The sequence below is a fragment of the Phocoena sinus genome, chromosome 7, assembly GCF_008692025.1.
Source record: "Phocoena sinus isolate mPhoSin1 chromosome 7, mPhoSin1.pri, whole genome shotgun sequence".
NCBI lineage: Eukaryota > Metazoa > Chordata > Mammalia > Artiodactyla > Phocoenidae > Phocoena > Phocoena sinus.
Genome location: NC_045769.1, coordinates 30,751,500 through 30,764,455, shown reverse-complemented (window position 1 = coordinate 30,764,455; position 12,956 = coordinate 30,751,500). Strand labels below are relative to the sequence as shown.

The following is a 12,956-nucleotide window of genomic DNA, read 5'->3' as shown; positions in this document are numbered from 1 at the left end:
GTCCCTGTTGTTTGGACCATACTTTATATGATCTCCTTACATCAAGCAAGCTGAAGGATGAAATGCTTACACTCATGAGATTTAAAGTTTCCTCTTACCTTCATCAAACCTGAGCTAGATAACCACACACTTGTGTCCTCCCTATCTTGATGATTCTGTTTCTGTGCTGAGCAAATGTGTAACCAGACAAACAATCTAGTGAGTAAAAGAGTCTCTCTATTTTCATTTGTGTTTCCCATGCTCGGGTGTGTTGAGCTTTGCCAAGAGTGACTGATTTTACATTTCCCAGACAGCTGGGGACTCCAGCTTCCCAAAGGGATGCTTGGGAAGTGCACTGTCATAAAAGATGACTGTTCATTGTGATTGGCTGTGATACTCCAAACCAGGGATTAGAATCTCAGCATCCTTTCCCGTCCTCTCCACAAGCCAAGGAAAAACACTAGTATCTTTTGTCCACCGTAGACCTGAGAGATCACCCCGTTGTCTTGCTACTTTTGGAGAGATCTAGGAAAGCAAGTTTAGAAAGTTACCATTTCATTCCTGCCAGTCAGCCAGACACAACAAGGCAGCTTTTATGAGACTGTGGTTCCTAGATTGGCTGGTCTTCAGGATCACCGAGGGTGCCTGTTAAAAACGGTTAGACAGTCCATGAAGGGGAGGGATGGGACCCAAGAGAGGGCTCCCAGGTGCTTCTCCAGGTGGTCATCAAGCTTTCTGACTCACAAGTCTAAAAGTAGGGCATTGATTCCAATTGCTTCAGTAAACACTGAAGTAGTTCTACTTATCTAACAAGATCAGTACATGGACCAGCATCATCAAAAAATACTGTCATGGACTCAGAATCCCCCAAGCTCCCAGTACCTCAGACTGAGAGGCCTGACAAATATCCCCTCGAGTCACACTATACTGGGGAACTTCCGATCTATCGAGAAGGAAATTAGGGAAATAAGTTACCTAATAACTACTTTCTTAAAAGGCCAAAAAGAATGAAAGTATGCTCACAAAAGTCTTCAAAGCCAAAATTATTAAAACAATCACGGAGGGCTTCCCTGCTGGCGCAGTGGTTGAGAGTCCGCCTGCCGGTGCAGGGGACACGGGTTCGTGCCCCGGTCGGGGAAGATCCCACATGCCGCGGAGCAGCTGGGCCCGTGAGCCATGGCCGCTGAGCCTGCACGTCCGGAGCCTGTGCTCCGCAACGGGAGAGGCCACAACAGTGAGAGGCCCGCGTACCGAAAAAAAAAAAAAAAATCACAGAAAGAGTATTAGGATCTATGAATCACTGAAAAGATTATTAGGTTCTGTTCATAGTTTTCTGGTGGTTTTATTGTTTGTTTATTTTATTTTTCACATCTCTGAAATTAGGATGCCGTTTACAGTCACTTTTAGCCAGGTGTCATGATACAGTCGTCATTTTCTGCACAAGAAATGTATAATGAAATTTGCAGGCTGCATATTAGAAACTTGGAAGACAATCCTAGAGAAATTTTGGAGTATGCTTTTAGGAAAAGCTGCTCCTTATTAATATTTTTTGGAATGTATTTTTATCACTCTTTTTTTCTTTGACCCCCCTCAGACTTTCTGCATCTTCCCAGGCCATCTTGTGGGTAGTTTTCTGCCTATGTTACACCTGCCCAGTGGCCCAGAGCCAAAGATTTCTCTTACTGCTCTCTTGGGTTCTCCCTTGCTCTCATACCTTTCTCTCTTTTCCTTCTCTTTTTTCTGTGTCTCCTATTCAATTTTAACCAATATTTGCTCAGCCTTAGCATAAGCGCAGTACTGGTAACAATAATATATCATCTCTATGTCGGAGGAACTCACAGTCTAGCCAGGAATACAGACGTCTAAGCCAAAACCAAAAAAAAAGGACATTAATATATGTGAGAAATGCTGTAGTGTAGAGTAGTATTATCTGCTAAATAGGTGCAGTTAATTCTGTTGGAAGCAGGGTGTGCATGAGGGGTGCTGGGAAAGCGATAGAGAACATTTGGGAGTTGCCTCAGTCACATATTTTGTTCTTTTTCTCTCAAATATGGTGGTTTTTCTTTTCCCAAAGGAGCTCCTGATTTATTCACTTCATTTGTGTTGAAATAAATGAATACACACAGATTGCAAGGTTTGTAAATATAGACATGAGACCTTAAAATTCTTTTCAGCAAGTCTGTTTGGTAGCTGTTTTCCCATCTAGGCTCTGAAAAGCTGTAAAGAACAAGTGGAGGGAATTTCAATGGCTCCAAGAGATGCCTGGTGAGTTTTTATAGGCCCAATTAAGAGAGCAAGATACGCTAGCTGTGAAGTGTTCAGATTTGCCAGAAGAAAACCTAATACCTGTTATCTACTGGCATTTTATGTTCTGGAAAATTTGTTAAGACTGCCACAGTCCTCTGGCAGCAGGCTGCAGTTTGTCCTAGTTGGGCTTTATTATTATTATTATTATTATTATTATTATTATTATTAGCAGATAAAGATTTCTGCTTCTTTAACAGCAGCATGCATATCCTGTAAGTAATAATTTCGGAAATGGGATGGCTCTAGAGCTTTGTACAAACATTAGTACCTTTATTACTGTTTCTTTTCAAGAGCTGCATGGCATATATTATACCTCCTTCCTCTTTTTACTTCTTTGGCTAAATTAGAAGAATGTTTATCTGTAAAAGGGGTTTGTAGACACATGGGTGGGAAGGAGGTAAGCTGGTTTCCACTGTCATAAAAGACATAACACTATGTCTTTATGGCGAAAGGGATGGGTTCAGGTAGGTCATGGTTGGAACAAAGAGATGGTTGGGTGAATAAATAACAACATTCTGAAAGATTTGTTCTATTACGAAGATGATTTACAAACCAAATGGATGGATATACTTGGCAGCTAGCTGTCTGGACAATAACAGACACAGCTGGTGAATTCTGTAGTCAGAAGAAAGGGAGATCAAGATGCTGAGCTCATGCTAGCCATCTCAGGAAGGATTTGAGATGGAATGTGTAATAGCCACACAAGTACAAAACCATCAGAAGGTAATTTTCTACACATGATGGATAAGAGAAATGAGCTCCTGCTGTACACTGGTGCAATACAAGAACTAAGACTTGTTCATATTTTCCTTCTCCTGCTCCTTGAAGGCATTTGTTAAAAACTAGGGACGGGGCGGGGGGACCTTGAAGATGGCGGAAGAGTAAGACGCGGAGATCGCCTTCCTCCCCACAGATACACCAGAAATACATCTACACGTGGAACAGCTCCTACAGAACACCTACTGAAGGCTGGCAGAAGACCTCAGACCTCCCAAAAGGCAAGAAACTCCCCACGTACCTGGGTAGGGCAAAAGAAAAAAAAGAAAAAACAGAGACAAAGAATAGGGAAGGGACCTACACCAGTGGGAGGGAGCTGTGAAGGAGGAAAGGTTTCCACACACTAGGAAGCCCCTTCACTGGTGGAGATGGGGGTGGGCGGGGGGAAAGCCTCGGAGCCATGGAGGAGAGCGCAGCAACGGGTGCGGAGGGCAAAGCAGAGGGATTCCAGCACGGAGGATCAGTGCCGACCGGCACTCACCAGCCCAGGAGGCTTGTCTGCTCACCCGCCGGGGCGGGTGGGACTGGGAGCTGAGGCTCAGGCTTCGGTCGGATCGCAGGGAGAGGACTGGGGTTGGTGTCACGAACACAACCTGAAGGGGTTAGTGCGCCACAGCTGGCCGGGAGGGAGTCCGGGGAAAAGTCTGGAGCTGCCGAAGAGGCGAGAGACTTTTTCTTCCCTCTTTGTTTCCTGGTGCGCGAGGAGACGGGATTAAGAGCGCCGCTTAAAGGAGCTCCACAGATGGGCGCGAGCCGCGGCTAAAAGCGCGGGCCCCAGAGACGGGCATTAGACGCTAAGGCCGCTGCTGCCGCCACCAAGAAGCCTGTGTGCGAGCACAGCTCACTCTCCACACCTCCCCTCCCGGGAGCCTGTGCAGCCTGCCACTGCCAGGGTCCCATGAGCCAGAGACAACTTCCCCGGGAGAACGCACGACGGCCTCAGGCTGGTGCAATCTGTGCCCCTCCCTCCCCCCCACCCCACCGGCCTGAGTGAGCCAGAGCCCCCGAATCAGCTGCTCCATTAACCCTGTCCTGTCTAGGCAAAGAGCAGATGCCCTCAGGCGACCTACACACAGAGGCGGGGCCAAATCCAAAGCTGAGCCCCGGGAGCTGTGAGAACAAAGAAGAGAAAGGGAAATCTCTCCCAGCAGCCTCAGGAGCAGCGGATTAAATCTCCACAATCAACTTGATGTACCCTGCATCTGTGGAATACCTGAAGAGACAACGAATCATCCCAAATTGAGGAGGTGGACTTTGGGAGCAACAATATATATATTTTTCCAACTTTTTCTCTTTTTGTGAGTGTGTATGTGTATACTTCTGTGTGTGATTTTGTCTATATAGGTTTGCTTTTACCATTTGTCCTAGGGATCTGTCTGTCCATTTTTTTTTTAATAGTTTTTAACACTTCTTACCATTGATGGATTTCTGTATTGGTTTGGTTGCTCTCTTCTTAATTTTCTTTATTCCTTTTAAATTTTTTTAACTAACTTTTTAAATCTTAATAACTTTTATTTTAGTTTATTTTTTTCTTTCTTTCTTTTTTCTCTCACTTTTCTTCTGACCTGTGTGGCTGACAGGGTCTTGGTGCTCCAGCCAGGAGTCAGACCTGAGCCTCTGAGGTAGGAGAGCCGAGTTCAGGACATTGGTCCACCAGAGACCTCCCACCCCAAATAATCTTAGCTGGCAGGAGCTCTCCCAGAGATCTCTGTCTCAATGCTAAGACCCAGCTCCACTCAGCAACCAGCAGCTCCAGTGCTGGACACCCCATGACCAACAACTAGTGAGATAGGAACACAAACCCACCCATTAGTAGAGAGGCTGCCTAAAATCATACTAAGTTCACAGACACCCCAAAACACACCACTGGACGGGGTCCTGCCCAATGGAAAGACAAGATCCAGCCTCATCCACCAGAACACAGGCAACAGTCTTCTCCACCAGGAAGCCTACACAACCCACTGAACTAACCTTACCCACTGGGGGAAGACCCCAAAAACAACGGAATTATGAACCTGCAGCCAGCAAAAAGGAGACCCCAAACACAGTAAGTTAAGCAAAACGAGAAGACAGAGAAACACAAAGCACATGAAGGAGCAAGGTAAAAACCCACCAGACCAAACAAATGAAGGGGAAATAGGCAGTCTACCTGAAAAAGAGTTGAGAGTAATGATAGTAAAGATGATCCAATATCTTGGAAATAGAATGGAAAAAAATTACAAGAAACGTTTCACAAGGACCTAGAAGAACTAAAGAGCAAACAAGCAATGATGAACAACACAATAAATGAAATTTAAAATTCTCTAGAAGGAATCAATAGCAGAATAACTGAGGCAGGAGAACAGGTAAGTGACCTGGAAGATAAAGTAGTGGAAATAACTACTGCAGAGCAGAATAAAGAAAAAAGAATGAAAAGAATTGAGGATACTCTCAGAGACCTCTGGGACAATGTTAGACACACCAACATTCAAATTATAGGGGTCCCAGAAGAAGAGAAACAGAAAGTGACTGAGAGAATATTTGAAGAGATTATACTTGAAAACTTCCCTAATATGAGAAAGGAAAGAGTCAATCAAGTACAGGAAGCACAGAGAGTCCCATACAGGATAAATCCAAGGAGAAACATGCCAAGACATATATTACTCAAACTATCAAAAATTAAATACAAAGAAAAAATTTAAAAGCATCAAGGGAAAAGCAACAAATAACATACAAGGGAATTCCCATAAGGTTAACAGCTGATTTCTCAGCAGAAACTTTGCAAGCCAGAAGCATGTGGCAGAACATATTTAAAGTGATGAAATGGAAAAACCTACAACCAAGATTACTCTACCCAGCAAGGATCTCATGTAGATTTGACAGAGAAATCAAACCTTTATGGACAAGCAAAAGCTAAGAGAATTCAGCACCACCAAACCAGCTTTACAGCAAATGCTAAAGGAACTTCTCTAGGCAGGAAACACAAGAGAAGGAAAAGCCCTACAATAACAAACCCAAAACAATTAAGAAAATGGTAATAGGAACATACATATTGATAATTAACCTTAAATATAAATGGATTAAATGCTCCAACCAAGAGGCGTAGACTGGCTGAATGGATACAAAAACAAGACCTGTACATATGTTGTCTACAAGAGACCCACTTCAGACCTAAAGACACATATAGACTGAAAAGGAGGGGATGGAAAAAGATATTCCATGCAAATGGAAACCAAAAGAAAGCTAGAGTAGCAGTTCTTCTATCAGACAAAATACACTTTAAAATAAAGACTATTACAAGAGACAAAGAAGGGCACTACATAATGATCGAGCGATCAATCCAAGAAGAAGATACAACAATTGTAAATATTTATGCACCCAACATAGGATCACCTTGATACATAAGGCAAATGCTAACAGCCATAAAAGGGGAAATGGACAGTAACACAATCATAGCAGGGGACTTGAACATCCCACTTTCACCAATGGGCACATCATCCAAAATGAAAATAAATAAGGAAACACAGCTTTAAGTGACACATTAAACAAGTTGGACTTAATTGATATTTATAGAACATTCCATCCAAAAACAACAGAATACACTTTCTTCTCAAGTGCTCATGGAACATTCTGCAGGATAGATCGTATCTCGGGTCACAAAAAAAGCCTTAGTAAATTTAAGAAAATTGAAATTGTGTCAGGTATCTTTTCTGACCACAACACTATGAGACTAGATATCAATTACAGGGAAAAAAACGGTAAAAAATACAAATACATGGAGGTTAAGCAATACTAAATAACCAAGAGATCACTGAAGAAATCAAAGACGAAATAAAAAAAAATACCTAGAAACAAATGACAGTGAAAACATGAAAACCCAAAGCCTGTGGGATGCAGCAAAAGCAGTTCTAAGAGGGAAGCTTATAGCAATACAATCCTACCTTAAGAAACAAAAATCATCTGAAATAAACAACCTAACCTTACCCCTAAAACAGTTAGAGAAAGAAGAGCAAAAAACCCCAACGTTAGCTGAAGGAAAGAAATCATAAAGTTCAGATCAGAAATGAATGAAAAAGAAATGAAGGAAACGATGGCAAATATCAATAATATTAAAAGCTGGTTCTTTGAGAAGATAAACAAAATTTATAAACCATAAGCCAGACTCATCAAGAAAAAAGGGAGAAGACTCAAATCAATAGAATTAGGAATGAAAAAGGAGAAGTAACAACTGACACTGCAGAAATACAAAGGATCATGAGAGATTACTACAAGCAACTATATGCCAATAAAATGGGCAACCTGGAAGAAATGGACAAATTCTTAGAAAAGCACAACCTTCCAAGACTGAACCAGGAAAAAATAGAAAATATAAACAGACCAATCACAAGCACTGAAATTGAAACTGTGATTAAAAATCTTCCAACAAACAAACACTCAGGACAAGATGGCTTCACAGGCGAATTCTATCAAACATTTAGAGAAGAGCTAACACCTATCCTACTCAAACTCTTCCAAAATGTAGCAGAGGGAGGAACACTCCCAAACTCATTCTACAAGGCCACCATCACCCTGATACCAATACCAGACAAAGATGTCACAAAAGAAAACTACAGGCCAATACCACTGATGAACATAGATGCAAAAATCCTCAACAGAATACTAGCAAACAGAATCCAAAAGCACATTAAAAGGATCATACACCATGATCATATGGAGTTTATCCCAGGAATTCAGGGATTCTTCAATATACACAAATCAATCAATGTGATAAACCATATTCACAAATTGAAGGAGAAAAACGATATGATCATCTCAATAGATGCAGAAAAAGCTTTCGACAAAATTTAAGACCCATTTATGATAAAAATCCTCCAGAAAGTAGGCATAGAGGGAACTTACCTCAACATAATAAAGGCCATATATGACAAACCCACAGCCAACATCGTTCTCAATGGTGAAAAACTGAAACCATTTCCACTAAGATCAGGAACAGAACAAGGTTGCCCACTCTCACCACTGTTATTCAACATAGTTTTGGAAGTTTTAGCCACAGAAATCAGAGAAGAAAAAGAAAAGGAATCCAAATCGGAAAAGAAGAAGTAAAGGTGTCACTGTTTGCAAATGACATGATACTATACATAGAGAATCCCAAAGACGCTACCGGAAAACCACTAGAGCTAATCTTGAATTTGGTAAAGTAGCAGGATACAAAATTAATGAACAGAAACCTCTCGCATTCCTACACACTAATGATGAAATATCTGAAAGAGAAATTAAGGAAACACTCCCATTTACCATTGCAACCAAAAGAATAAAATATCTAGTTATAAACCTACCTAGGGAGACAAAAGACCTGTATGCAGAAAACTGTAAGACACTGATGAAAGAAATTAAAGATGATACAAACAGATGGAGAGGTATACCATGTTCTTGGATTGGAAGAAATGTTGAAAGTGACTATACTACCCAAAGCAATCTACAGATTCAGTGCAATCCCTATCAAACTACCCACGGCATTTTTCACAGAACTAGAACAAAAAATTTCACAATTTGTATGAAACACAAAAGGCCCCGAATAACCAAAGCAATCTTGAGAAAGAAAAATGGAGCTGGCGGAATCAGGCTCCCTGACTTCAGACTATACTACAAAGCTACAGTAATCAAGACAGTATGGTACTGGCACAGAAACAGAAATATAGATCAATGAAACAAGATAGAAAGCCCAGAGATAAACCCACACACATACGGTCACCTTATCTTTGATAAAGGAGGCAAGACTATACAATGGAGAAAAGACAGCCTCTTCAATAAGTGGTGCTGGGAAAACTGGATAGCTACCTGTAAAAGAATGAAATTAGAACACTCCCTAGCACCATACACAAAAATAAACTCAAAATGGATTAAAGACCTAAATGTAGGGCCAGGCACTATCAAACTCTTAGAGGAAAACATAGGCAGAACACTCTATGACATACATCACAGCAAGATCCTTTTTGACCAACCTCCTAGAGAAATGGAAATAAAAACAAAAAATAAACAAATGGGACCTAATGAAACTTAAAGCTTTTGCACAGCAAAGGAAACCATAAACAAGACAAAAAGGTAACCCTCAGAATGGGAGAAAAATATTTGCAAATGAAGCAACTGACAAAGGATTAATCTCCAAAATATGCAAGCAGCTCATGCAGCTCAATATCAACAAAACCAAACAACCCAATCGAAAAATGGGCAGAAGACCTAAATAGACATTTCTCCAAAGAAGATATACAGATTGCCAACAAACACATGAAAGAATGCTCAACATCATTAATCTTTAGAGAAATGCAAATCAAATCTACAGTGAGGTATCACCTCACACCAGTCAGAATGGCCATCATCAAAAAATCTGCAAACAATAAATGCTGCAGAGGGTGTGGAGAAAAGGGAATCCTCTTGCTCTGTCGGTGGGAATGTAAATTGATACAGCCAGTGTGGAGAATAGTATGGAGGTTCCTTAAAAAATTAAAACTAGAACTACCATATGACCCAGCAATCCCACTACTGGTCATATACCCTGAGAAAACCATAATTCAAAAACAGTCATGGGGCTTCCCTGGTGGCACCGTGGTTGAGAGTCCGCCTGCCGATGCAGGGGACACGGGTTCGTGCCCTGGTCCGTGAGGATCCCACATGCCACGGAGCGGCTGGGCCCGTGAGCCATGGCCACTGAGCCTGCGCATCCGGAGCCTGTGCTCAACAACTGGAGAGGCCACAACAGTGAGAGGCCTGCATACCGCCAAAAAAAAAAAAAAAGTCATGTACCACAATATTCATTGCAGCTCTATTTACAATAGCCAGGACGTATAAGCAACCTAAGTGTCCATTGACAGATGAACGGATAACGAAGATTTGGCACATATATACAATGGAATATTACTCAGCCATAAAAAGAAATGAAATTGAGTTATTTGTAGTGAGGTGGATGGACCTAGAGTCTGTCATAGAGAGTGAAGTAAGTCAGAAAGCGAAAAATAAATACCATATGCTAACGCATATATGGAATCTTAAAAAAAAAAAGTGGTTTTGAGTAACCTAGGAGCAGGACAGGAATAAAGACGCAGATGTAGAGAATGGACTTGAGGACGTGGGGAGGGGGGAGGGTAAGCTGGGACGAAATGAGAGAGTGGCATGGACATATATACACTACCAAATGTAAAATACATAGTTAGTGGGAAGCAGCTGCATAGCACAGGGAGATCAGCTTGGTGCTTTGTGTCCACCTAGAGGGGTGGGTTAGGGAGGGTGGAAGGGAGACGCAAGAGGGAGGGGATATGGGCATATATGTATATGTATAGCTGATTCACTTTTTTATGCATCAGAAACTAGCACACCATTGTAAAGCAATTATACTCCAATAAAGATGTTAAAAAACAAAGAAAACTAGGGACGTGGTAAAACAATTCTGGATAAGTCAGTGGCTCTTAAGTTGCCACAGAAACCTAATTCAAACTGGCCTAAGCAAGAAAGGAAATTTTTTGGCTCATGTAACTTTAAAGTCCATAGGCATATCTGACTTCAGGCAAAGCTGGATCCCGACCCTCCGGACAGGCTATTATGGGTCAGTCCTTCTCCATCTCTCACCTTTGTTATTCTCTCTGTAGGGACCATTGTCAAGGGGCTCCCACATATGGTGGCAAGACAGCCATCAGCAGCTCCAATCCAACAACTCTATAGAAAGAGTGTCTCACGCCCAGTATATCCAGGAGGTCCTAGAACTGATGTTCAATGCAATCCTCAATGGCTTATTGACTCAACCTGTGTCACATATCCACTTCTGAGCTCCCATGGCCAGAAAGATACAGTACCTTTACTGGTCAGAACTGCATCACAAGATCACTCCTGGAACCAGAAAGTAAAATCAGACCTACATAAATTCCATGATTGAGTATAGATGAAGAAATGGTCCCTAAAAGAAAATCAATGCTTTATTCACAGGGGAAGGGAAAAATGGATGCTGGACACAATTAGGAGTTGTCTACTACAACTTCTAGTTCTCGTAATGATAGAAACTTCCTTCATCTTCTTAGATTTTCAAGGAGAGAGAGAGAGAAAAGGGCTTTCCCTTCATGTACTTTCATGTTACAAAGAACAGATCTATTGTCATTCTTAAACTTGCTGCCGTTGTCGGCTAGGTGAAAGGAGACAGAAGATTCCTTTTTGTCTACTGGTCCAGTATCTTTGAGCTATCCCAAGAACCCAGCTGGCTTCACTGAGTTATTCATGAGAAATAACTGTCTATTTGTTCAGGTTGGCAAGTGACATTTCGATTCACCCAAGACCTAGGAATTTGCCTTAGAGGGAGGCAGTAGAATTCTTTGAAAGGACAAAAAGTAAATCTCTTTCTTTGGGTAAGAACTCCATCTGTATCCTCATGGATTGTTGTTTTGTGACAAGAACATATGCTTTTCTTAAAAGCTTCAAAAGATGGGATGAGGTAAAGAATTAGAACCATCAAACGTATGTATCCGTAGCTGTTGTAGTTTGGCTCCTACCAGCAATAACCAACCCCTTCTCAGTTGATGAGACCCTCTTGAGCTCCATAATCACATCCCTCCCAATGTGTCCCTCCATCAACAGATGAGTGTTTCCCCCTGATTTCCTAAAGCAACTGAACTGAGGAATGGAAGAAGTACCAAGGCAGAGAACTGTCTACAAATTAGGTGGATTTTGGAAGGGCCTGAGGTTTGATTGAACTCGTTATTGGTGAAACATCAAATGCTACTTGAAGGGTTGGGACTTGCTCACCTAGATTTCAGGAAGTAGTGAAAATTTTAGGAAAGAAGAAGACAAAATAAATTCAAGATTTTTTTTTTGGTTGGTAGCTTTAGTCCTTTTATATCTCAGTGTGGCTTTCACTGGAACATGAGGACATATTAGCCATACAGAAGAAGATCATGTAAGTGCATTTCTAGCTTTTAAACGCAGCGTAAATCATTTTGAAAGGAGGCAACATGTTTACAGGCAATCCCCAACATAAAAACAAACTGTGTTTCAAAAACCCACTAAGAAATTAGTAGTTTGGACCTGGGAATGATTTTCCCCATAGGAAAAAAAGTTACTGATTGTAGGGTCCCAGACCATCCTACGAAAAGCCCACTAAAACCCAGTAACCTTTTGCTAGTCACAGAACACTAACCCAGAAGTGGGAGCAGGGGAGCCATCTGAGCCAGGGGCTGGAGAAGGAAATTCCCCTCTTCCCACTTTCCTGGACACACTATGGAGATGTTCCCTAGCCTCTTCCTATCTATCAGTCTTTAAGAATGTCTTCCCAGTTTTCCTGACCTGTTATCAGCCCTACCTCCCTGTCATGACACTGCACTTAAGCCCACGCTTTCTCCCAAAGTGTTCAGGAGTCCAAAGTTACCTCTCTATACTGTCCTCCATCAAAGTACCTGTTTTCTTAGTGAAGTTCATCTCGGCTGCACTCTGGGCGGGGTGGGGGTCAAATAATCTGACCCATGGAAGTTCTTCCCACTCCCTGAAAGACTTCTCTTTTTAAAGTAGACATTTGATTAACCCTAATTAGGTACAAATGTAGGCACTGTAGGGGAAGTCTAGGAGAAGGCAATAGGAGAGGGGTCAATGGAATCCATAACTGGAAACTTTCCCTTGGTGAAACAGAGGGGCAAGGGTCCCACACTGGTAGGACGTTTTCCCCCATGTCTTGTTGCTGCTACTCCACAGCCCAAAGGCCCTCCAGCACCTCTCTTTTATGTACAGACCCCCAGTTGCCCCACAACTCCCAGCCTGACAGGCTTCCTTGGGAAATGACCTGATCCTAGGGGTGGCACTGATTTCACCAGCATCCTGGCCCTCATTTCCCTCAAAGGAAGACTTTTGTTTCTAAGTCTGCCCCCTGTGGCCCACGGCCAGCT

General features: G+C 42.1%; 1 protein-coding gene across 2 annotated transcripts in view; it reads left to right on the top strand.

Annotated features, from left to right (window-relative positions):
• The window catches only part of PARD3B (par-3 family cell polarity regulator beta), a 1,051,931-nt gene that overhangs the window by 905,771 nt on the left and 133,204 nt on the right, over positions 1-12,956 (top strand). The gene's annotated exons all lie outside the window — the stretch shown is intronic.